Below are 22,578 nucleotides of genomic sequence, written 5' to 3'. Positions count from 1 at the left end.
ATCACACTCCTGACTTGTACCTTGTAAATGGTAGACAGGCTTTGGGGAGTTAGGAGGTGAGTTACTCGCCACAGGATTCCTAGCCTTCTGACTGGCTCTTGTAGCCACACTATGTATATGGCTAGTTCAGTTCAGTTTCTGGTCAATGGCAACCCCCAGGATGTTGATAGTGGGGGATTTAGCAATGGTAATGCCATTGGATGTCCAGGGGCGATGGTACGATTCTCTCTTCTTGGGAATGGTCACTGCTTGGCACTTGCATGGGCTGAACTATTACTTGCCACTTGTCAGCCCAAACATGGATATTGTCCAGGTCTTGTTGCATTTGGACATGGACTGCTTCAGTATCTGAGGAGTTGCGAATGGTGTTGAACATTGTGCAATCATCAGCGAACATCCCCACTTCTGACCTTATGATGGAAGGAAGGTCATTGATGAAGCAGCTGAAGATGGTTGGGCCTAGGACACTACCCTGAGGAACTCCTGCAGTGATGTCCTGGGACTAAGATAATTTACCTGCAACACCCACAGCCATCTTCCTTTGTGCTAGGTATGACTCCAACCAGTGGAGAGATTTACCCCGATTCCCACTGACTCCGTTTTGCTAAGGCTCCTTGATGCCACACTCAGTCAAGTCTACTTTGATGTTAAGGGCAGTCATTCTCACCTCACCTTTGGAGTTCAGCTGTGTTGTCCATGTTTGAACCAAGGCTGCTTTTACTGTTTGGCATGCAAGTAGCCCTGTGTTGTAGCTTCACCGGTTTGACATCTCATTTTTAGGTATCCCTGGTGTTGCTCTTGGCATGCCCCTCTGCACACTTTGTTAAACCAGTGTTGATTCCCCTGCTTGATGGTAATGGTACAGTGGGGGATATGCCATGCCATGAGGTTACAGTTTGTGTTTGTATGCAGCTCTGCTGTTGCTATGGCCCATGGCACCTCATGGATGCCCAATTTTAAGTTTCTAGGTCTGTTCAAAATCTATCCCACTTAGCACAGTGGTAATGCCACAACACAATGGAGAGTATCCTCAATGTAAAGGTTCTTTCAGAGAGCCAGTGTGTGCTTGACAGGCCAAATGGCCTCCTTCTGCATTGTAAATATTCTGTGACTCTGATCACGCCTACCAAAACTGTCAAGGACAGATGCATCTGGAACAACTGTTTCATTATAACATACATAACACGTGTTATTAGTCAATAATGTAATGAGTTAAAACAAAACTTACTTCAGTTTAATTTATACTGCATGAGAAAAAGTTGCTGTTTGGTTCGCAAGTCATCTCTGAATGGTCAAGCCGTTGCCATTAAGAATGCACCAGGGAACAATTTTCTCCCACTTTTTTGTTTAGTTCAAAAGGAGCAAAATGCCTGGACATGCTACTTTTGCCTGCAGAGGAAAGGTCCTTGCTTATGAATATATGCAGTTTCTAGAAAGCAGGAGTGAGCCACATTGCGAACCCAACTGATAATCATAAATTGGTTGTTAGTGTAATTCTTAGCACACACAGGATTGTTCAGAAAGTGCTGTCCAGTTGCAGAATCACATCTAACATTAGACATTATGTTCTGAGTTTTGCAAAAACAGGCTGTTTGAGTATAGTCGGTAATCCGCCTATTGCAAACAGCCGAAGAGATGTGCTGCCCTGATATGATGTGCCAATTGTTGGGAAGCATGGCCTATGTACCTAACATTGCACTGGCACTGAAATTCATACACCACATTATTCACTTGTGTGGCAGGTAGAACATCGTTTTGGCTGGACGACAGCATCCTTATAGTGGAAATACCACTTGAGTTGCTAATGCATAGTAGCAATGTGAAATGGCTAGATTCAACTGTTGCTCAAATTTTTGAGAGACCTTACCTTTCCAGGATAATTTGAGGTAGACCGGGTATTTTTCAGATCCAAAAGTTGCAGCCTTAGGCTTATTCAAAAATTTGCACGATACACAGTGAGAAATGATTCTATAAAGGTAGTCAGTATCCTGCAGGATGGCTTTGATGTGCCCTATTTCCGTGTCATCCTTGCATGGTGAAGAATTGGCTTAGGCCCTGTTTATAAGGTTGCCGAAAAGGCCAATCTTGAAGTGCATGGAGCTGTAGGAATCCCAAGGCATATATTGACCAGTGAATGTCGATTTTTGGTAGACAGAAGTAGAGAACCCATTAGCAGATTTGTCAGCTAGCACCTCAAGAAAAAGGAACTCGTTAGACTGCTCCATTTCAAAGGTGAGTTTCAGCCCAGGATGGAGCGCATTAATGTGTGTAAGGAAATGCTTACTTGCGGCTGCAGATTCAAATATAGCAAATGTATCATCTACGTATTGGAATTATGCAAGGGATAGGGAGTAAAGGTCATTCCATTGAAAATGTGTTTCTCATGGAAACTGACAAAAATGTTAGTGAGAGCTGTGCCTGGAAGGAATCCCACAGTATTACCATACATATGTGATGTCATTAAAGCTGAACTCAACTGCACAAGTTGCTATGTTCATAAATTCAATGAATACAGATTTTAAAAATGACGACCCATCTAGATTGTCACAATGCAGTGATGCTGCGCAAACATCTATAACTTCCTTGAGCTGCACATTAGTAAGTAGGTTAGCAATGTTAAACGAGCAAATAGGCAAGACATTACGGTCGATATGCAGCAATACTGAAGTTTTGTACTACCAAACAATTATTCAATATGATCATGTGTTGACTAACACTTTAGCTCAAGCCACTTGATTGAATTATGGGGGCCTAGAATCTGACAAAGTGCATATAATGAACAACATTAAGTTGTGTAATACAGAATTAAATTACTCCTGGAAGTGCCACCTGAATATGCAATACAAAATAATATAGCGTGGGTGGAATGCATTTCAGGAGAGTGAGATATCTTGAGGTTGAGATAACAGTCATAAAGTATTCAAAAGGTTATCTTACTGGTTATCATACAACTTCAACCTTCCACAACGTTGCTGCATTGTACCGTTATTCAGGAAAAAAGTTATCTTATATGCATTTGTCTATATAAAACATAAGATACAGCTTTGTCAAAAATTTTAAGTATATCAATGTCTGAGGATCTACATGATAAAATATAATTTGCAAGCCTATTTTTTAATAGTAAAATAAATATTCATTTTGAGGGCCCATTCTGTGCTCCAATACTTACAGGAAGTGGCACCCACAGGGAGCGCATTTCAGGCATACAGAGTGTGATTTTCTGCCCATTAAATGTAATGGATGGAAAATTACAGACTGTGCACCAATAATTCCTGCATTGTGCCTCCTGCAAGTGATACTCCCCTCTGGGAGTACAGATTGATCTTTATGTTATTTTTTAATGCATTCAGATAATCTAAAAAATGATTCTAGAAGTCTTTGATTTGGACCACTATCATTCCAAAAGTTAAAGCTGTCAACAATAACATTCTTATTTCCTTAGAATGGATATGAGATTTTTTTTTAGATAACCCTATAAAATTGTAACTAGTCTGCAATCAGAATTTGTTTTGAACATCAATTAAGTAGTTTGGAGCAAGGAATGTGTTAGCAGCATGAGAAAGCACAAACCAATTAAACATAGATCTGCTCCAAAGTGCACGAGCAAAGGCATCCTCGCCTTACCTTAATCTGGTATCAGCAGACGTTACTAATTATATAAGACAGTCATCACAGGTAAACAATCGCTCTGCTAAAAAAAAGGAAGAAAATCCTTTCATCTTTGTGTTTTTTAAGCTGGATAACAAATCCATCTTTAATTTCAGTGTAAAGTAAGCTCTACAGTACTCTCAAGAGAAAAGAACATAATAAATCATCTAATGATTTTGTTTAAAGGCTTTTGTTGCACTGGCTGTTTCTTTTACTGTCAAAGAACACTTAATATCCAGTTTCTCTAATCCAATGCTGCATAAAGAGCTTCATTATGTTAAAATTATTTGAGCAAAAAAACCAAAACAGCATAGGTAGGACAAATCTGAAACCAGATACTGGTTTAACCTTTATATATAGCGAAAATGTTTTCAATCTCATAGCAAAACCTGTCTCACGTTGCCCAGTGTTCAATGACACACTGTATTTGCTTTCAGAGAGAGAAGGGTTCAATTGGGCAGCTCAAGAACAGGTTATAAGATCCACCCAGCTCAAAAGCATTTTTATCCTGGGCTGGCATGTGGATTACATTACTCTAACCTGATACTGTCTGCTACACACACAACATCATTTATTCATGAAAAATGTGGAAAAATCTCTGCTCTGTTGATGGCTCAAACCATTCTCACATTCTGTCTAACACTGGTTTTATTTGTATTAACAGTGAAAGTTATTACAACACCCTTATTTGAATGGTATCCTGATAACTGGCGAACAAACCACAGACATAGCATAATATAGACGCATAACCATGCCACATCATGACAATAATAGGATTGTTTAATAAAGAAATCAATAAATATTAATGAATTACAGCCTATCCTCAGGCTTTTAAAGCTAAGCTTATCATTGGCTATCCACTACATCTTGATTCACTTCACTTTCTTTCCTCCTCCTCTTAACCTTGGCGGTATAGATCCTGATTCTCCGTTTAGCATTCTTACCTTTGAGTCTGAGTAAAAGATGTAAATGGCAAGAAAAATTCAGGTAAAGCTCACATTTGAAAATTGGGCAGTAAAGCTTGCATGGTATAATACATGGCACACTTACACGATTCGAATGTGCCTTACTGCTGTTTTACTCATCCTTGGGATGTTCTTGGGATCGCTGGCACGGTTCACTTTTACTGTCCATCCCAAATTGCCCTTCAGAAGGTGGTAGTGAGCTACCTTCTTACATCTGTGCAGTGCATGAAGTGTAGGTGCATGGAGAGAGCTGTTAGGAAGGGAATTCTAGGATTTTGACACAGCAACAGTGAAGGAATGGCAATATATTTAAAGTCAGGAGGATGTGTGACTCGGAGGGGAGCTTGAAGCGGTAATGCTCACATGCATCTGCCATCCTTGTCCTGCTAGCTGGTAGAGTTTGGGAGTTTGGAAGGTGCTGTCAAACATCTGAGTTATTGACTTCGTAATCAGAATACGACATTCCAACAATCAAATTAAAACAGTGTTTTTGTAGTTATCACACATGAGTATAACTGGACAACAATTACATACCTTAATTCATATAAACACCCACAGCTTCAGAAATGAGCAAGCAGATCTAACTCCAAAGTAATGTAATTCTTACTCACAAGTACACCTGACTGTTAATTAGTTGCTCTTCATATTCTGTATGTACACTACTAGATCAATTAAAGGTTGGTCCAAAACTTCAGCACTCTGCAGGTGGCACTATTATTTTCATTAAAAGGAAGATCGTACAGTAATATTATAATGCTACTTTATATAGCTAGGCAAAACCACTAATGCAAGAATTATGCTTTCATGTTCCTCTTCCTATACTACTGCTGCCATAACAATTATACCTTTTTCCAATAGTTGCAATACTAACATTAAAAATATGTAAATAAAACTGCAGTTTAGCACCTAGATTACACAGCCCTGACAAAAATAAACTCAGAAACCACACATATTACAGCTAACATAATTTGAAACAGCAGTGCTTAACTTGATGTATTTCTTTAGAGATAGTCTATGAACAGGACTCTATAGAACGTCTTTGAATCAGAAAGCATTCGCCATTCTAACATTTGTTACATTGTAAATTAAACCTAAGATTTGCAATACCTTTCATTTGCAATGGCTTTGGGACCCAAACATCTAAATGCAGCATTAGAAAACAACGGAAGATAAAATGCTTTTTTTAAGATACTAGTTTAAAGGGTGTGGAAACTAAGCACACCACAGTAAGAAAAATAAAAGCCGCAGATTGGCTCAAATAGGAGATGAACACTAAGCAGAATTGTATTAAAAGATATAAATAATAGTGAGGACTAATAATCATACAAAAACAGTTGAGGACATCCAGAATGAATGAGGCGAAAGGATATTAGAAAGGTAGGTTGATGAAAATAGGGGAAATATCTCCAAAGCTATTTTTGCTATGAAAGCATGAAGCTGATGAGCCTTTTAATGGATAAGTTGGGCAGAAATGCTATGGGGAAATTGGAAAATGACAAATGTGTATAATTACTTCTTCACACAATTTTTCACAAATAAACAGTGTAGACAAATTCCAAATCCAGCCAATTGGTCTTTAAGGGCTAAGTTAACTATAATTGTTGAATGAATTCTTCAGATTAAGCCTCCATAACAAAGACTAAAGAAAGATTCCATATCCACTCAAATGACTTAGGAATATATAATGTTTGTGAAGGATACTAATGTCCATAGAATGACGAAACAGAAGGACTTAATCAGATAATAATCCATCTATTGATGGTTTTAATGGCCACTGAATTGTTGTTAATCTTCCATCAAAATGTAAGTGTATGGTTTAGTGTTAATAATGTTAAAAGACAATAGAATTTTCACATATTTCAAATTAACAAAATAAATTCAATCAACTATTGGATGGCTGGATATAAAATGAAGCAATTCTCAATCCGTAACAATGCAGATTTACCAGATGTTTCAGGCACAATTTAATATTGGCCAGTATGTTGAAAATCATTTTTTAAAAAATCATACAGAATATAACACTAAAAATATGGAACTTAGTTCATCTGGTGAATGATAAGGCACCATGCATAAATACAAAGCATCGACAAACATTTTATGAACAGTGTGTCTTAAGGTACTGGTATGCTATTGAATTACGGCAGGGAATTATTCTCAATAAATACTTATACCGAAAGCAAACATTTGTAAGGCAGACAAATTGAGATGTTATGATCTGGAATGCACTTCCTGAAAAGACAGTGAAAGTAGATTTAATTGTAATTTTCAAAAGTGAATTAGATTTAAACAGGAAAACTGTACAGGACTACATGGAAAAAGCAAGTGAGTGGATAGCCCTTACAAAAAACTAACTCAAGTGCAATGAGCCAATTGGCTTCCTTCAGTGCCCTATGATTCTATGAATTACACATTCACATCCGGCACCAAAAAAATCATTCATGGAGTCAAAACTGCACTATGATCAGAAATTCCCATAACTAAAAAGTGCCAAATTGGAGTTAAGATTCTGGAAGCAATTAGCAATCCAGCCAGAATGATGGGCAATGGCCATGTTGAAGGGTCCGATCTGCTTTGGTACAGGATTTGTAAGACTGCAGCAAAAATGGGAAAACTGAAGTCAGAAGTGAACAGAAAGGATGTTTTATTTTGACAACTTGAAAGATATTACAGGTAAATAAAACATTTTTGCAGCTCTGAGAAAGACAGAGTTCAAAGATCTGAAGCATTTGGCTGAGTAATAGGAAACAGCGAGTAATGGTTAATTGATATTTTCCAGGCCAGAGGAAGATTTGTAGTGGAGTTCCCCAGGGGTTGGTATTGGGATCCTTGCTTTTCCTGATATATATTAATGATCTAGATCTTGGTGTACAGGGGGCAATTTCAAAGTTTGTGAATGATACAAAACTTGGAAGCTTTGAGAACTGTGAGGGGGACAGTATAGAACTTCAAAAGGACATGGGCAATTTGGTGGAGTGGGCAGATAGGTGGCAGATGAAGTTCAATGCAGAGAAGTGTGAAGTGATTCATTTTGGTAGGAAGATTGTGGAGAGACAATATAAAATAAGAGGTACAACTCTAAAGGGTGTGCAGGAGCAGAGGGATCTGGCTGTCTATGTGCATAAGTCATTACAAGGTGGTAGGACAGATGGAGAGAGCAGTTAGTAAAGCATACAGTATCCCAGGCTTCAGTAATAGGGGCATAGAGTAAAAGAGCAAAGAGGTTATACTGAATTTTTGTGGGACACTAATTAGACCTCAACTGAAGTATTGTGTACAGTTCTGAGCGCCACACTTCAGGAAAAATGTGAACGCATTGGAGAGAGCGCAGGACAGGTTTACAAAAATGGTTTCAGGGATGGAAAACTTCAGTTATGAAGGTAGATTGGAGAAGTTAGGACTGTTCTCCTTGGAGAGAAGAAGGCTAAGAGGAGATTTGATAGAGATGCTCAAAATCATGAGGGGGCTGGACAGTATAGATAGGGAGAAACTTCCTGCTCATAAAATGATCGAGAACGTGAGGGCACAAATTTAAAGTGATTTGCAAAAGAGGCAAATATGATGTGAGAAAAAAACTTTTTTACACAGCAAGTAGTTCAGGTCTGGATGCAGTGCCTGAAAGTGTGGTGGAGTCAGTTTCAATCAAGGCACTCAAGACGGCATTAGATGATTATTTAAATAGAAACAATTTGCAGGGTTAAGGGGAAAAGGCAGGAGAATGGCACTGAGTCATGATGCTCATTCACAGAGCCAGTGCACACACAATGGGCTGAATGGCCTCCTTCTGCACTGTAACAATTCTGTGATTCTATGATTCATTCTTTCGAAGAGGATTACTCCATAGGTGTCACACTTCAGGAGGAGTGGAGCTACAGGTGAAGTAAATAGTACCTGCCACATTCCCTACAGAAAGGTTTTCAAATATCTCCACAGGGCTCCGAACAGTTATATCCCACTGAAACATGGAGCAAATTTGTTGATTTTCTACCAGTGTGTTGAGTAAACAGATTAAGGAACTTGCCTGCTCTGTTAACTATATCAGAGAACAACAGTAACTTGTATTTTTATATAGCCTTTAGCATAATGAAATATCCCAGCGTGCTTCACAGGAGCATTGTAAACCAAAATTTGTATGAAGCCACGGAAAGAGATACACTGTAACCTTTTCAGTCTGGAAATCCTAAATCCAAAAATATCAGATGTCCAGAATTGTTTCCAGCTAATGGGTTACAGAGGTAGCTTTTGGGGTTGTGATCTCCCCACTCCTCCAAGGCAGCAATGACAACAATAGATTGGAGACTACACAGTCGGAGGCCCTGGACCCACTAGATCAATGCCACCAAACAGCAAGGGGTGGACAGTGAGTCCAAAGTGCTCTTTAACCTTAGGAAACACTTTTACCAGTGAGTTCCGAGCAAGCCTAGGATGTTTTTGCGCCAGCTTGGTGCAGCCAGAGGCAAGTGCAGTGACTGACTGATGTGTTCGGAGTGCGGGAAAAACTGGGAGGTCATGCGGCTGAACTGGGAAGGAGAGTGGCAGCTTCAAACTTTGCTGTGTTTCTGCTTGAGCCTGCCTGACATGCTGGCTCCTTGCCACAGGCTGGTGACTCTGCCTTGCAGGCACTGGCAGCTGGACTAAAAGTGGGAGTGGGGGGAGAAAGGTTGATAACAGCGTGTGTATGTGTTGGTGTAGAGGGTACATACAGATTAGGTAAGAACATGAGATAACTGCAAGTGTATTCAAATGTACACTATGATTGTATTTGGATTTGCCAACCTAAAAGAACATTTATAAAGGAGTGTATTGCTAAACTGTTGATGATGATCAGTTTTATTCTGGATCCCTGGGCATTAGTGCATCAGGCCATATTTTCAAATGAATGGGTTGAAAATGTGCACTTTGATGTCTTAACACTAGTTTCCTCTCATTGTATGTTTCAGGTGCATAGTTATATCCAGTACACATACTTGGGGTTAGGTATTCTAACATTTTTCTATAATCCAGAAAATTCCAAAGTCCAGAAATGCCATGGTCCTGATCATTCGGACTGAAAAGGTTACAGTGCATTAGGGTGGTTGACCAAAAGCCTAGTCGAAGATGTAGGCGGGTTTTTCCGCTCCCTCCCACAGCAAGTGAGAGCAGAAAATATCACGGGATCAAAAAAATCAGATTCCCGTTAGCGTAAAAACAGTTTCTGATTGTCTGCTCCAGACCTCAATGGCGGCACATATTTCCCATTGCGCCATTCCGGGAATGCAATTTGAATACATTGAATGGCACTGCGCCATTCCGGGAATGCAATTTGAATACATTGAATGGCACTGCGCCATTCCGGGAATGCAATTTGAATACATTGAATGGCACTGCGCCATTCCGGGAATGTAATTTGAATACATTGAATGGCACTGCGCCATTCCGGGAATGCAATTTGAATACATTGAATGGCACTGCGCCATTCCGGGAATGCAATTTGAATACATTGGAATGTCATGAACGCTCATTATAAATGGCCCTCACTGGAAACACCCCCACCAACCCCCCCATGCTGGATCAAGAGGCTACGCCAGCGTCTAATTATACCAGCGTATTTCCCAACTACATATAAGCGATGTGCACTTGGTGACAAGCACTTCGCTCATGAATTCAAGGTTTGTTCACCTGCCATGCCTCGAGCAGCACTCATGGCATGTTGGACTCCACGCCACAGTTTTCACGCAGCAACACGTCACTTTCAAAGGGCTATCGAGGCAAGACTCCACATATGAGACCAGCAGTAAGGTGATGGAGGATTGTAAAGAGCAGCAGAGCAAGGGCTCAAGCGTTGGTTGGGGGGGGTGAATGATCAGACAGAGGCAAGGGAAGGGGCTGCAGGGCAAGGCCTCGACTGTGGGGAGGGTGGTGGTGGAGGGGAGAATGGGGAAGGATGCTGTCAGACACATGACTAGGGGTGTGCAAGTGGGCAGTGTCCTCTGGTCCACAGTGGGGAGGCAGTCTCTTACAGAAGGACAAAAGCAGTTGGGGCCAGACTGGGAGGTTCGCAAAGTGAAGAAGAACTTTAGTTTCCATTGCTAAGCTTGCAGCAACTGTCCTTGTCCCAGTCCAGGGAGGGGGAGGGCATGTCTGCCCGCTGTCAGTCGTGCCCAGTATGTTGTTTTTTTATTCATTCATGAGATGTGGGCTTCGCTGGCTAGACCAGCATTTATTGCCCATCCCTACTTGCCCTTGAGAAGGTGGTGGTGAGCTGTCTTCTTGAACTGCTGCAGTCCATGTGATATAGGTACACCCACAGTGCTGTTAGGGAGGGAGTTCCAGGATTTTCACCCAATGACAGTGAAGGGGTTCCATTCCAGGGTGCCATCGACTCTGCTCACGTGGCTATAAAAGCTCCCTGGCAACTCAAATATATCAACAGGAAAGGGCCCCATTCACTGAATGTGCAGCTGGTCTGCGACCACAAAAAACACATCATGCAGGTTTGCTTGAGAGACCTGGGAACCTGCCACATCTCCTACATCTTGAGTAGATCACAGGTCCTGGAGACATTGGAGGGACAGTTGCACCCTCCTCAGCCTGTGGAGCCGAAGGTGATGGGCTTTCTGGAAGAGGGGATGGGGATCAGCTGGACACTTCCAAAGTCACCTGGGTGGTAGGCTTCAGGGTATCTAGCTGCTGATGTTCCTCCTTATATGTTCCCGAGGGCCACCAGCCACTCCTGGAGGAGAAGGGGCAGCTGGAGTGAAATTAAGATGCCCTAGCTCCCTCTCACATAGCCACTGCTGGGTGCCACCAATGCCTACAATGATGGAGTGCATCTCCTGCAGCAGCACGGGCGCTATGTCCTGGACCAAAGTCTCCATGGGGTCACCATGCTACCATACTGAACGCGGTAGTTCAGACTGAATGCAGATGGACTCCTCCATTGTGTGTTGCAAACTGTGGAAAGCAGCTGACAACCCTTCCTGATTTTCTCCTAACTGTTGCTGCAACTCCACCAACTGAGTTAGGACAGAGTCCCTCATCATCTGACTCGGACTCAGCGGACTCCTGGCCTCCAGCAGTTCTCCGAGTGCCGGCAACCTTGGATGTCCCTGCCTCCGCCTGCTGTGGACCAGATTGTGTGCTGAGCACACCAGTCTGTCACTCCGAGGCTGCTCTAGAACTAAATTCCACCAAGGTGTGTATCTCTGTGCTGGCGTTGGGTGCGGGTGTGCGCTGTGACGAGTCTTCTGCATACGTTTCTACAGCATCCTCTTCGAGCTGTACTCAGGGTTGGAGATGAGGGCCTGGCTTGTGGTGTCCCTGGGGCGCTTTGCAGAGTTGGCTATAATCGGTCCCGATCCTGTCCGGTCAGGTCAATAACTCATTCCTCAAAGGGAGTGAGAGATTTTATCTCTGCCATTGCTCCATCAATCTGGGACCTCTCCCTTCTATTGTGAGTGAGCTTCTCCTCTTTTAAGACAGATTGGAAAAATGTGAGTGGAACGCATGACAAGGCAGAGGAAAAGGATAAAAACAAAAGATAAAAACAAAAAACTGCGGATGCTGGAAATCCAAAACAAAAACAGAATTACCTGGAAAAACTCAGCAGGTCTGGCAGCATCGGCGGAGAAGAAAAGAGTTGACGTTTCGAGTCCTCATGACCCTTCGACAGAACTAGGTGAATCCCAGGGTGGGTTGAAATATAAGCTGGTTTAAGGTTGTGGGGGGGTGTGGGGGGTGGTGGTTGAGTTGGGGGAGAGAAGTGGAGGGGGGTGGTGTGGTTGTAGGCAAAAGCAGTGATAGAAGCAGATCATCAAAAGATGTCACAGACGGCAGAACAAAAGAACATATAGGTGTCGAAGTTGGTTACATTATCTAAACGAATGTGCTAATTAAGAATGGATGGTAGAGCACTCAAGGTATAGCTCTATTGGAGGTGGGGGGAGCATAAAAGATTTTAAAATATTTAAAAATAATGGAAATAGGATGGAAAAAGAAAAATCTATATAATTTACTGGAAAAAAACAAAAGGAAGGGGGAAGAAACAGAAGGGGGGTGGGGATGGAGGAGGGAGGTCAAGACCTAAAGTTGTTGAATTCAATATTCAGTCCAGAAGGCTGTAAAGTGCCTAGTCGGAAGATGAGGTGTTGTTCCTCCAGTTTGCGTTGGGCTTCACTGGAACAATGCAGCAAGCCAAGGACAGACATGACAGAGGAAAAGAATGCCTGCCTTGTGTGGGTGGTGAGTGGAGGGGATAAAGATGCTAGCCACACAGGATATGAGCCCAGATGGAGATGTGAAGGTGTGTGTGTGAGAGTGAGTCCCTGAGCCGGCAGTATGTGAGATCCCTGTGGAGTGTCATCCTGCGAATGCCTGATGGGCATTGTGAGCGTGTGAGTTGAGAATAATAAGCTGGTTCACTTACCCTGGAGGAACAGATAAGATCATTCATTCTCTTCCTGCCAGGATGGCTGACCTCTTCTGTGCAGTGTTGGTTCTCACTGCCGGGGCCACCGCCTCCAAGGCTGCAGTTGAAAGGTTTGTGGACCTTTTCTGGCCATCACAGGGCTAGAGCACCTCCCAGTGGTCCTCTACGGTGTCCACAATGTGGCTCAGCAAGGCACCACAAAACTTGGGGGTAGAATGTTTCTTGGTTTTGGGGACTATCTCTCTACTGGGGCAGTCCTGGGATGCAGACATTGAGAAAGTTGTCTGCGGGTGCGGCTTAAATATGACGCCCAGAGTGATGATCCACTGAGGTCACAGCATGGCGGGCGAATCAGAGGCCACCGTCTACGATACAACGTGTTTCCTGCTGGTGCATACTTAATGAGGCGGGAAGCAGACTACCAGGTGAAAATCCACCATTGCAGCCAGAGGGAAAAATGTCACTTTTCCTGCCCACCACTGAGGAGGGGAAGATCCCGCCAGTAGATTTTAATCATAGAATAGAGCCATAGAATCATTGAAATTCAAAACGTTGAAAGAGGCCATTTAGCTCATTATGTATGAGCCGGCCAAAACAAAACTATCCAACCTGATCACGCTCATTTCCAACACTTGATATGTAGCCTTACAGGTTCCGGCACTTCAAGTGCACATTCAAATACCTTTTAAATGCCACCTGAGTTTTTGCCACGATCATCCTTTCAGGCACTGAATTCCAGATCTCTCGTTCTAGGCAAAATATATCTGCTCAACTCCCCTCTATCAAGCACTTTAAATCTATGCCCCCTGGATATTGACCTTTCTGCTAAGGGAAATAGGTCTTTCCTATCCACTCTTTCAAGGCCCCTCATTATTTTTGCACCTCAATTAGATATTCCCTCTGCCTCCTCTGTTCCAAAGAAAACAGCTCCAGCTTATCCAATTTTCCCCCATTTTTTTAAAGTGCATTTTAAAGGAGGAAGGAGAGTTTTAGAAGCAGGGATTTTGAGATGGAATTCCAGGGCTAAGTGGCAGTTGAAGGCATGAACACCAATGGTGGAGCAATGAAAATTGTGGATGCTCAAGAAACCAGAAATACAGGAGCACAGATAAAGAAGGTCAGAGGCTGGGAATTCTGGGGAGAGTAACTCACTTCCTGACTCCCCAAAGCCTGTCCACCTTCTACAAGACACAATGCAGAAGTGTGATGGAATACTCCCTACATGCCTGGATGAGTGCAGCTCCAGCAACACTCTAAGAGCTTGGCACCATCCAAGACAAAGCAGCCCACTTGATCGGCACCTCATCTACAACCTTAAACAATCACTCCCTCCACCACAATGCACAGTGGCAGCTGTGTGTACCATCTACAGGGGGCACTGCAGCAACTCACCAAACATTTCCAAACCTGCGACCTCAACTAGAAGGGCAGAAGACGTAGGGGTACATCACCACCTGCAAGCTCTCTCCAAGACGGGCAGCATCCTGACTTGGAACCATATCACTGTTCCTTCACTGTCACTGGGTCAAAATCCTGGCCATTCCTGTGGTACACTGTGGGTATACCTACGCTAGATGGACTGGAGTGGTTCAAGAAGGTGGCTCAGCACCACCTTCTCAACAGCAGTTAAGGATGGGAAATAAAGGTTGGCCTTGCTAGTGATGCTCACATCCCATGAAAGAATTTTTTTTAAATTGGAGGCTGGTGGGACTGGAGGAAACTACAGAGTAATGGAGGGGTGAGACCAGATTTAAAACAGAGGCGTTGCTTAACTGGGAGCTATCAGGAACATCCCTTAGAAAAAAATCCGCTGGTAGAACAAGAGGTTGAAAACAAAAATGTTTCTTACATATGCATTGTGAAATTGTAAGCAGCAATCTAGAATCAAATTGCATTTGCCCACCTTTTTGATAATTCTGTAAGCATGTTCTTCAAATGCATTAATAATTAAACCAACACAATTTTTGCCTGAACCAGATTTAAAATAAAATGATAAAAGCAAAATACTGCGGATGCTGGAAATCTGAAACAAAAACAAAAATACTTGGAAAAACTCAGCACGTCTGGCAGCATCTGCGGAGAGGAATACAGTTGACGTTTCGAATCCGTATGACTCTTCATCAGAACTAAGGAAATAGAGAAATTAGATGAAATATAAGCTGGTAGAGGGGGGTGGGACAGGTAGAGCTGGATAGGGGGCCAGTGACAGGTGGAGGCAAAGAAGAGATTGCCAAGATGTCATAAGCAAAAGGACAAAGGGGTGTTGACGGTGGTGCTATTATCTAAGGAATGTGCTAATGGAGACATTAAGGGTACTCTTTTTATTAAGGGTATTAATTAAGGGTAACTCTTTGTCCTTTTGTCTATGACATCTTTGGCAATATCTTCTTTGCCTCCACCTATCACTGGCCCCCTATCCAGCTCTACCTGTCCCACCCGCCTCTACCAGCTTATATTTCATCTCATTTCTCTATTTCCTTGGTTCTGATGAAGAGTCATACGGACTCGAAACGTCAACTGTATTCCTCTCCGCAGATGCTGTCAGACCTGCTGAGTTTTTCCAGGTATTTTTGTTCAAATAAAATGATATGTTTTCATTGGTTCCATCATCCAGTTCACCCATTACTTGTCCCACAAGGTTTAATTTTTTAACTTCCTGACCTGCTCTGGCAGGGGAAGCCAGCAGCCCATTCAGAAGGGTATTTTTCAGTGACTTTTTAACTCACCAAAGGCATTTGCACCAGACTTCTGTGTTTCCCAACCAGTTAGAGCGGGAAGGTGGGAGGGATGATGACCCAGTACATTATGTTTCAGCTTTAGTGATTAAAAACACCCTGCAAGGGTCTGAATAGAATTCTGCAATTTTCTAACTGAGGGAAGAATTTGACAATTGGAAGGTCCATTGTTTTCAGATGCATGGCTGAATAAGCTGCTGCATGCTTTAAGGACCACAGGGTGGTTCTGTTGCCTGCAGACTGGAAGAAGAAGGGAGGTGCAGAGAACAAGCAGCTGAGGTTGCAAATGACAGAGGGGGTCAGCAGGAGAAGTGTGATGCCTCAATCCAGGATATTGTGCTGGAGGATGTTTTATAACTTGATCAGGGAAGGAAAGATAAGGGAAGTACAAACACTCTCACTCTACCTATGAGTCTTCTCCTGAGGAGCATCATCCTCAGACCAGCACATTTTACAGGTGAACCTATCCCTCTCTCGTATCTCTTCATATCCTCATCTGACCATCTAAGGTGAATACTTACCCTCCTTTTATTGCAATGTCACACCGACCCCACAGTTACCTTCAAGAAATGTTATCCTTCCACCCTCTCAATACATTCCATATCTCACATTCATATCTCTCCTTCACTCCAATTATCACCATGTTTGCAGCAGCAGAGGAGGGAGTGCTGGAAGTAAAATACCTGGCCATTAGCAATGGGGAAAAGGAGGTCTCCCAGATACATGGTGACAGAATTAAATGTAACACAGTCACACGGCAGGCAACACTCACACATGTTAACTCGATGTCAACAACCACTGAAGTATAATAATCAGCACGATAATGACTTTGGACCATCTCACCTTATCAGTTTTAAATCACATCTTTCATCTCTCATAAGCATCCCGGAACAGCTGCCATTGGAGGAAGATGAAGACTCCTCACAGGAGGTTACTCACTCTGAGGATGCCTCATCACACAATTGCCTTGCACCAGCTCAGATATACACACCTAAGTGGGGCTGCCAAAACAGGAAGTGGGTTGTCACTGTAGTTTAAAAGTGAACAGATGGATATGCTAACATATGACGTAGATGATGACTGACACCAGTCAGTCATGTGTTAGACTTGAAAGAGAGGAGTTGCAATCATGCTGAGCAGCCATGTACCTACTCTGTAACCACTTAGAATGTAGTACTAATAAACAAGTGTTAAGATGATACCAGAGCGAGTCTACAGTCTAAGAACCAAGTCCGACACCTAGAGTCCAAGACGGAAGAACCTAATCTCAGAACATGGTAGCAGGATGGAGATATCAATGTAAAAGACACATCGATATTATCAAGAAGAAACCTTTGAAAGCAGCTTGAAGAAATGTTGGTAGAAGAAGGAGACACACTGAAGAGAAGTAATGATGACTGTGCCTAGTGAGCAGCCCCTGCCTTGCCCTATCATCTGACTACTCCGAGGGCCCACAGAAAGGCCAGCAGTAGGAGTTATGGAAACGCCATTTCTCCGGTACCAAGCAGCATCAGGTCTTCACGAAAAAGGGCCAAAATGTCAAGTTAGTTCCTTTCTTTATGCAGAGGTCCAGTAGCAGATGATGGTCTCCTAAGGTTGTGCACAGGAGTCCTCCATGGACTTTGATTCCATTCTTAAAGCCTTTGCCACCTGTTTCAACCCAAAACAAAATTTAGCAATTGAACGAGCACATTTAACCAGTGCTTACAATGACCTGGGGACTCAATTGAATTATTCCTACCCGACCTATATCGCCCAGCTAGTTCCTGCAGATACGGGGCACTGAAGGATGAGCTAATCCGTGATCACGTAGTTGTGGGTGTTCAGGATGGGAAACTCTCTGACTTTCTGCTGACCTAAGATGATCTTACATTGGATCAAATAGTCCAGTATGTGAGGCAGGCCAGGCTTAGAGCATTTAATTGGGTTACAACATGTGGCAACACCGAGGCTTCAAATAACTCCAATGACTAGGTAGGCCCATGGGCAGCAGCCCCACCCATGCAAAAGCCAATCAAACAAGCCAAAACGGCAGGAAACTCTACACCGGCAGCCATTTTGAGATGGACTGACCAGCAGGGGGCACAGGATACTTTCTGTTTGGCAAAACTGGAGATTTCAAGTGTTCCTGCAAATCCACTAATCTTAATGAAAGTTGCAGTCCAGTTAATTTTTATGAACCACACACTTTCCAAGAAATGGAAAGTCCAGAAAATGATGACACATGCAGAGTTCCTAGGAGAAGTAGATAGTCTTAATCCAGTTACAGTCCAGGTTTCAAGGCTTCAAAACTACTTTTAAATCAATACTGAAGCTTCAGTTAACATATTAGCAGATTATCTCAAATGGCTTCAACTAATGACCCTTTATCCATCAGACATCAAGTTACAATGTCCAGGCAGCATAGACATTTCAATTAAAGGCAGGATTATTGCTCCTATTCACTAAAACGGGGACAGATTGTTGATTCTCTCTATGTTGTTCATAATCAATGTGCATCCCTACTGAGTGGTGATGTTGGTATACTTCTAGGAATCCCAGAAAAACCAGAGGATGCTTTGCCTGAATCCAGTTTAGAGCCTGTGGGGAACACACTGCTGGAGAGCTTGTACCTTGCCAGGATGAAAGCAGAAGCAGTTGTTGGAGATAAATACAGCTGTGAAGAGTCCCCATCAGAAGGTATAGGCAACTCAAAGTTCTGCTCAGTTGGATGCAGATGCTGAGCCTCAGGGATCACTGACATGGGGAGCAGCAGCAGAACATGTGTGAGGTTTTGTCAGCCTTCCAGAGGCTCAATGCATGATTGGGGGAGTTTTTAATTTTTTTCTTGAGATGTGAACTTTGCTAGCAAGACCAGCATTTATTGTCCATCCCTAGTTTCCCTTGAAAAGTTGGTGGTGAACCACTTTCTAGAACCACTGCTGTCCATCTGGTACAGGTAGACTAACAGTACTGATGAGAAGAGAGTTCTAGGATTTCAAACCAACAACAGTGAAGGAGATAACGATATAATTCTCAGGCAGGATTGTGTGTAACTTAAGGGGAACTTGAAGTTGGTGTTGCTCATGTGCCTGATACCCTTGTCCTTCTAGATGGTAGAGGTTGAAGGTTTGGAAGGTGCTGTCGAAGGAAACTTGTTTATAGTATAAAGGGTTAACAGGTGGAGTATGCTGATGTATAACGTAGATGATGATATATCATTGATTTCAGTCAGTTATGTATTAGGCTCTTGAGAGAGAGTTTGGAATCATGCCTAGGAGCTACATGCCTACTCTGTAACCTGTTTAGACGTACTATTAATAAACAAGTGTTAAGCAGATACAAGCATATGTCTAGAGTCTATCTAAGCAATAAATCCCACACCTAGTCCCACGGGCAGGCACAGGCCCAACCTGATCGGGCATAAAATAGCACACGATGACAGTGGGTGAGCGCCCCAACATCATTGTGCACTCGTGCGATATTTCGGTTGGCAGGTGCGTGCAAGAGTTAGCATTGCACCTGCTGACAATTAAGAGGCCTATTAAGGCCATTGGTTTATTAATTAACAGTGATTTTTCGCTGTCCATCCAACCTTATGGTTGGCGGACAGGCAAATCAGCCAGGCAGCCTTTACATTTTTGAGGAAATCTCATCCACTCGCCAGCCCAAAAATTCTCCCCAGGAAGGGGGAACAGTGGGTTCAGAAATCTCAGCTTAGCTGAAGTATGCCTGTATCCAGACACTCCAGGCATCCCTGACAGCTAAGTGAGCGGCTGTAGTTGAATGTACCTGCCTCCTGCGAGCTGGAGCTCTGTGCTCGCCCTTCTGTCCTGTGGAATGGCGGTTGGTTGAGGAGAAGGCTGTTGCTGCTGGTTCTGGTGCTGCTGTTGTTGCTGGTTCTAATACTGGTGTTGCTGCTGGTTCTGGTGCTGCTGTTGTTGCTGGTTCTGATACTGGTGTTGCTGCTGGTTCTGGTGCTGGTGTTGTTGCTAGTTCTGGTATGGTGTTGCTGCTGGTTCAGGTGCTGCTGCTTGTGCTGCTGCTATTGCTGGTTCTGGTTCTACTGCCCTTGCTGTTGGTTCTGGTGCTGGTGTTGCTGCTGGTTCTGGTACTGGTGTTGCTGCTGGTTCTGGTGCTGCTCCTGGTGCTGATGCTGGTGTTGCTGTTGGTTCTGGTGCTGGTGTTGCTGCTGGTTCAGGTGCTGCTGCTTTTGCTGCTGCTATTGCTGGTTCTGGTGCTGGTGTTGCTGCCGGTTTTGGTGATGCTGTTGCTGCTGATTCTCGTGCTGCTGCTGGCACTGCTGCTTTTGCTGCTGGTTCTGGTGCTGGTGTTGCTGGCTGGCTCTGGTCTTGGTGGTTGCTGCTGGATCAGGTGTTGCTGCTGCTGCTTGTTCTGGTGCTGTTGTTGTTGCTGGTTCTGGTACTGGTGTTGCTGCTGGTTCTGGTGCTGGTGTTGCTGCTGGTTCTGGTGCTGCTGTTGTTACTGGTTCTGGTGCTGCTGTTGTTGTTGCTGGTTCTGGTGCTGGTGTTGCTGCTAGTTCTGGTGCTGCTGTTGTTACTGGTTCTGGTGCTGGTGTTGCTGCTGGTTCTGATGCTGCTGTTGTTACTGGTTCTGGTGCTGGTGTTGCTGCTGGTTCTGGTGCTGCTGTTGTTGCTGGTTCTGGTGCTGGTGTTGTTGCTGGTTCTGGTGCTGGTGTTGCTGCTGGTTCTGGTGCTGGTGTTGCTGCTGGTTCTGGTGCTGCTGTTGTTACTGGTTCTGATGCTGCTGCTGTTGTTCTTCCTGCTCCTCATCAGAGATCCAAGAAAGAGCTGCATTAGCTTCTCCCATGCTGCTGAGAAAGCTGACAGCTGGGATGCACAGATTAAAGGCAATAAAACCTTACAAAATAGCAGAAATGACCACCAAACTGTTTGAAATCTCCTCCAAAGCATTGAAGGCACATTCTCATAAGAAGCCCTGTGAGCAAAAACATTCACTTAGGCAATGAAATAGTTGTCATATCTCAGTACCTAAAGGATATCTTGCACAGACCCATCACATTCCCCTATCCCCTCAATATTGTTCAACCTGACAATTCCCAGGAAGCTTGGGAATGTCAGAGTTAAAGACAGGATCCAGAGTTAAAACTTCAGTTAATGGGCATCTTACTTACGTAAAGGTCAAACCAATCTGTCCCACAGTGTTCCCGCACGCTGAGGAGTGTGCTCAAGTTAAATGAGTAAATTGGCAGGTTCTTGTCGGCTCCCTAACATGCAGCAGTTTCTGGTGATAACCTGCTCCCTACACAGAACCTGACCCATCGTGGCAGGTTTAAATTCAGCCCAGAGTATTTGGATTCTCTTGTTCCAAACAAAATAACAAATCTACAATGTAGCCTGGTGTTCCAGCCAAGCTCTTGATTTAGTTGCCAAGGCTTTGCAAAGGAGAAGTTCACTAGCTGCAGGGATGCTAAAGGGATATTGGGCGCAAGAAGGTGACTATTTGTTTGCTACAATATTACAAGGACTTCAGGAAAATTGAAGATGCCTCTAATTGTTACATACCTCGTCAAGAAAATTAACATTCACTGGACTTTTTATGGCTTTTAATAAAATTATATTCTTAATCCTCATTATGACATCAGTTGTAACATTATCTTGCTGCACTATAAACAGGCATCTCATTAAAATGCTTGACTCTTGAGGTCTGTGTTAGAATGAGGGCAGAGTGTACCCTTCAGTGAAATAAACTATATATTGGAATTGTTTCAATATTTCTGGCATAATCCCAGGGAGCTACAGAGGAAAGCATAAAATATTAATACTGAACATAACAAAATTATGACATCAGTTTTAGTATGCATCTACATGGTTTTGTGACAAATGAAGCAAGTATATTTAATTTTTAACAAGCCCTTGCTGTTCTTGTTTTCCCTTCTGTGAAATACATGAAGCATATAAATTTATTCAGGTTGAAAGAAAGGCTAAGTACCAATCAATCACCACTCCACCACATGGCAATACTTAATTTCTAAAAAGCTATTTGCTTCAAAAGGGAGGTAAAATGATGATCTATAGTAAACACATGGGATATGTTCATCAAAATGTGGGAACATTCCAGGAAAAAAAAAGTGAATTTCCTGAGGTAACTGTCCTTGACCTGGGTCTTTAATCGAGTGAAATTTCATCACTTTATCTAATATCATGCTTCATGCTTCGGGCTCAGAGCAATTCTATTTTAGTGTGGTCTAATGGGCAGCTGACATATCCACTCAGCACCAGGCTGTGCAATATGTGCTGACACACGATGTGGTGTGCACTCTAGTGAGAGCTGTTTATTTGTCCCCCAGTAGGAAGAATTCTGAGTTCAGAGCCTTAGAAAAATTGTCTCAACCACAATTTTGAGGGTGTTTACAAACTGTGCATTCCAGGGGGGTGGGGTGTACAGGGAATGGGAGAGGGGGAATACGTCTACAGTAATGGGGTTATTCAGATTCTCAGCGTTCTTCTGGGCTAAAAATCTCATCCCACAATGATTTTCAGACTGTTGGAAACACTGACTGGGGTTTACTGCAATCCAAGGCTAAGACAACACATTAGGAGTGCAATTTTAACTCCTGCCATGTGGATCAATTCAGAATTTATACATTGGGTTTTCAGCTGTGTTTTTTTCAATCCAGTATTTTCTGTCTTTTCTGTATTCATGTACTAGTATAAGAAATAGACAACTGTATCTTTCAAAGGCACTAAACCGGCAGTGTAACCATAACACTTTTAAATGGCACTCCTGCATATTAATGATTTTTGTTTCGTTCATATTTTCCCGGGTTCGTTGCACTTTAACTTGTTCACTTTTTTTGCAAATG

The sequence above is a fragment of the Carcharodon carcharias genome, chromosome 4 (genome assembly GCF_017639515.1).
Source record: "Carcharodon carcharias isolate sCarCar2 chromosome 4, sCarCar2.pri, whole genome shotgun sequence".
Taxonomy (NCBI): Eukaryota; Metazoa; Chordata; class Chondrichthyes; order Lamniformes; family Lamnidae; genus Carcharodon; species Carcharodon carcharias.
The sequence above is the reverse complement of the archived record's forward strand: the minus strand, read 5'-3'. Positions refer to the sequence as shown.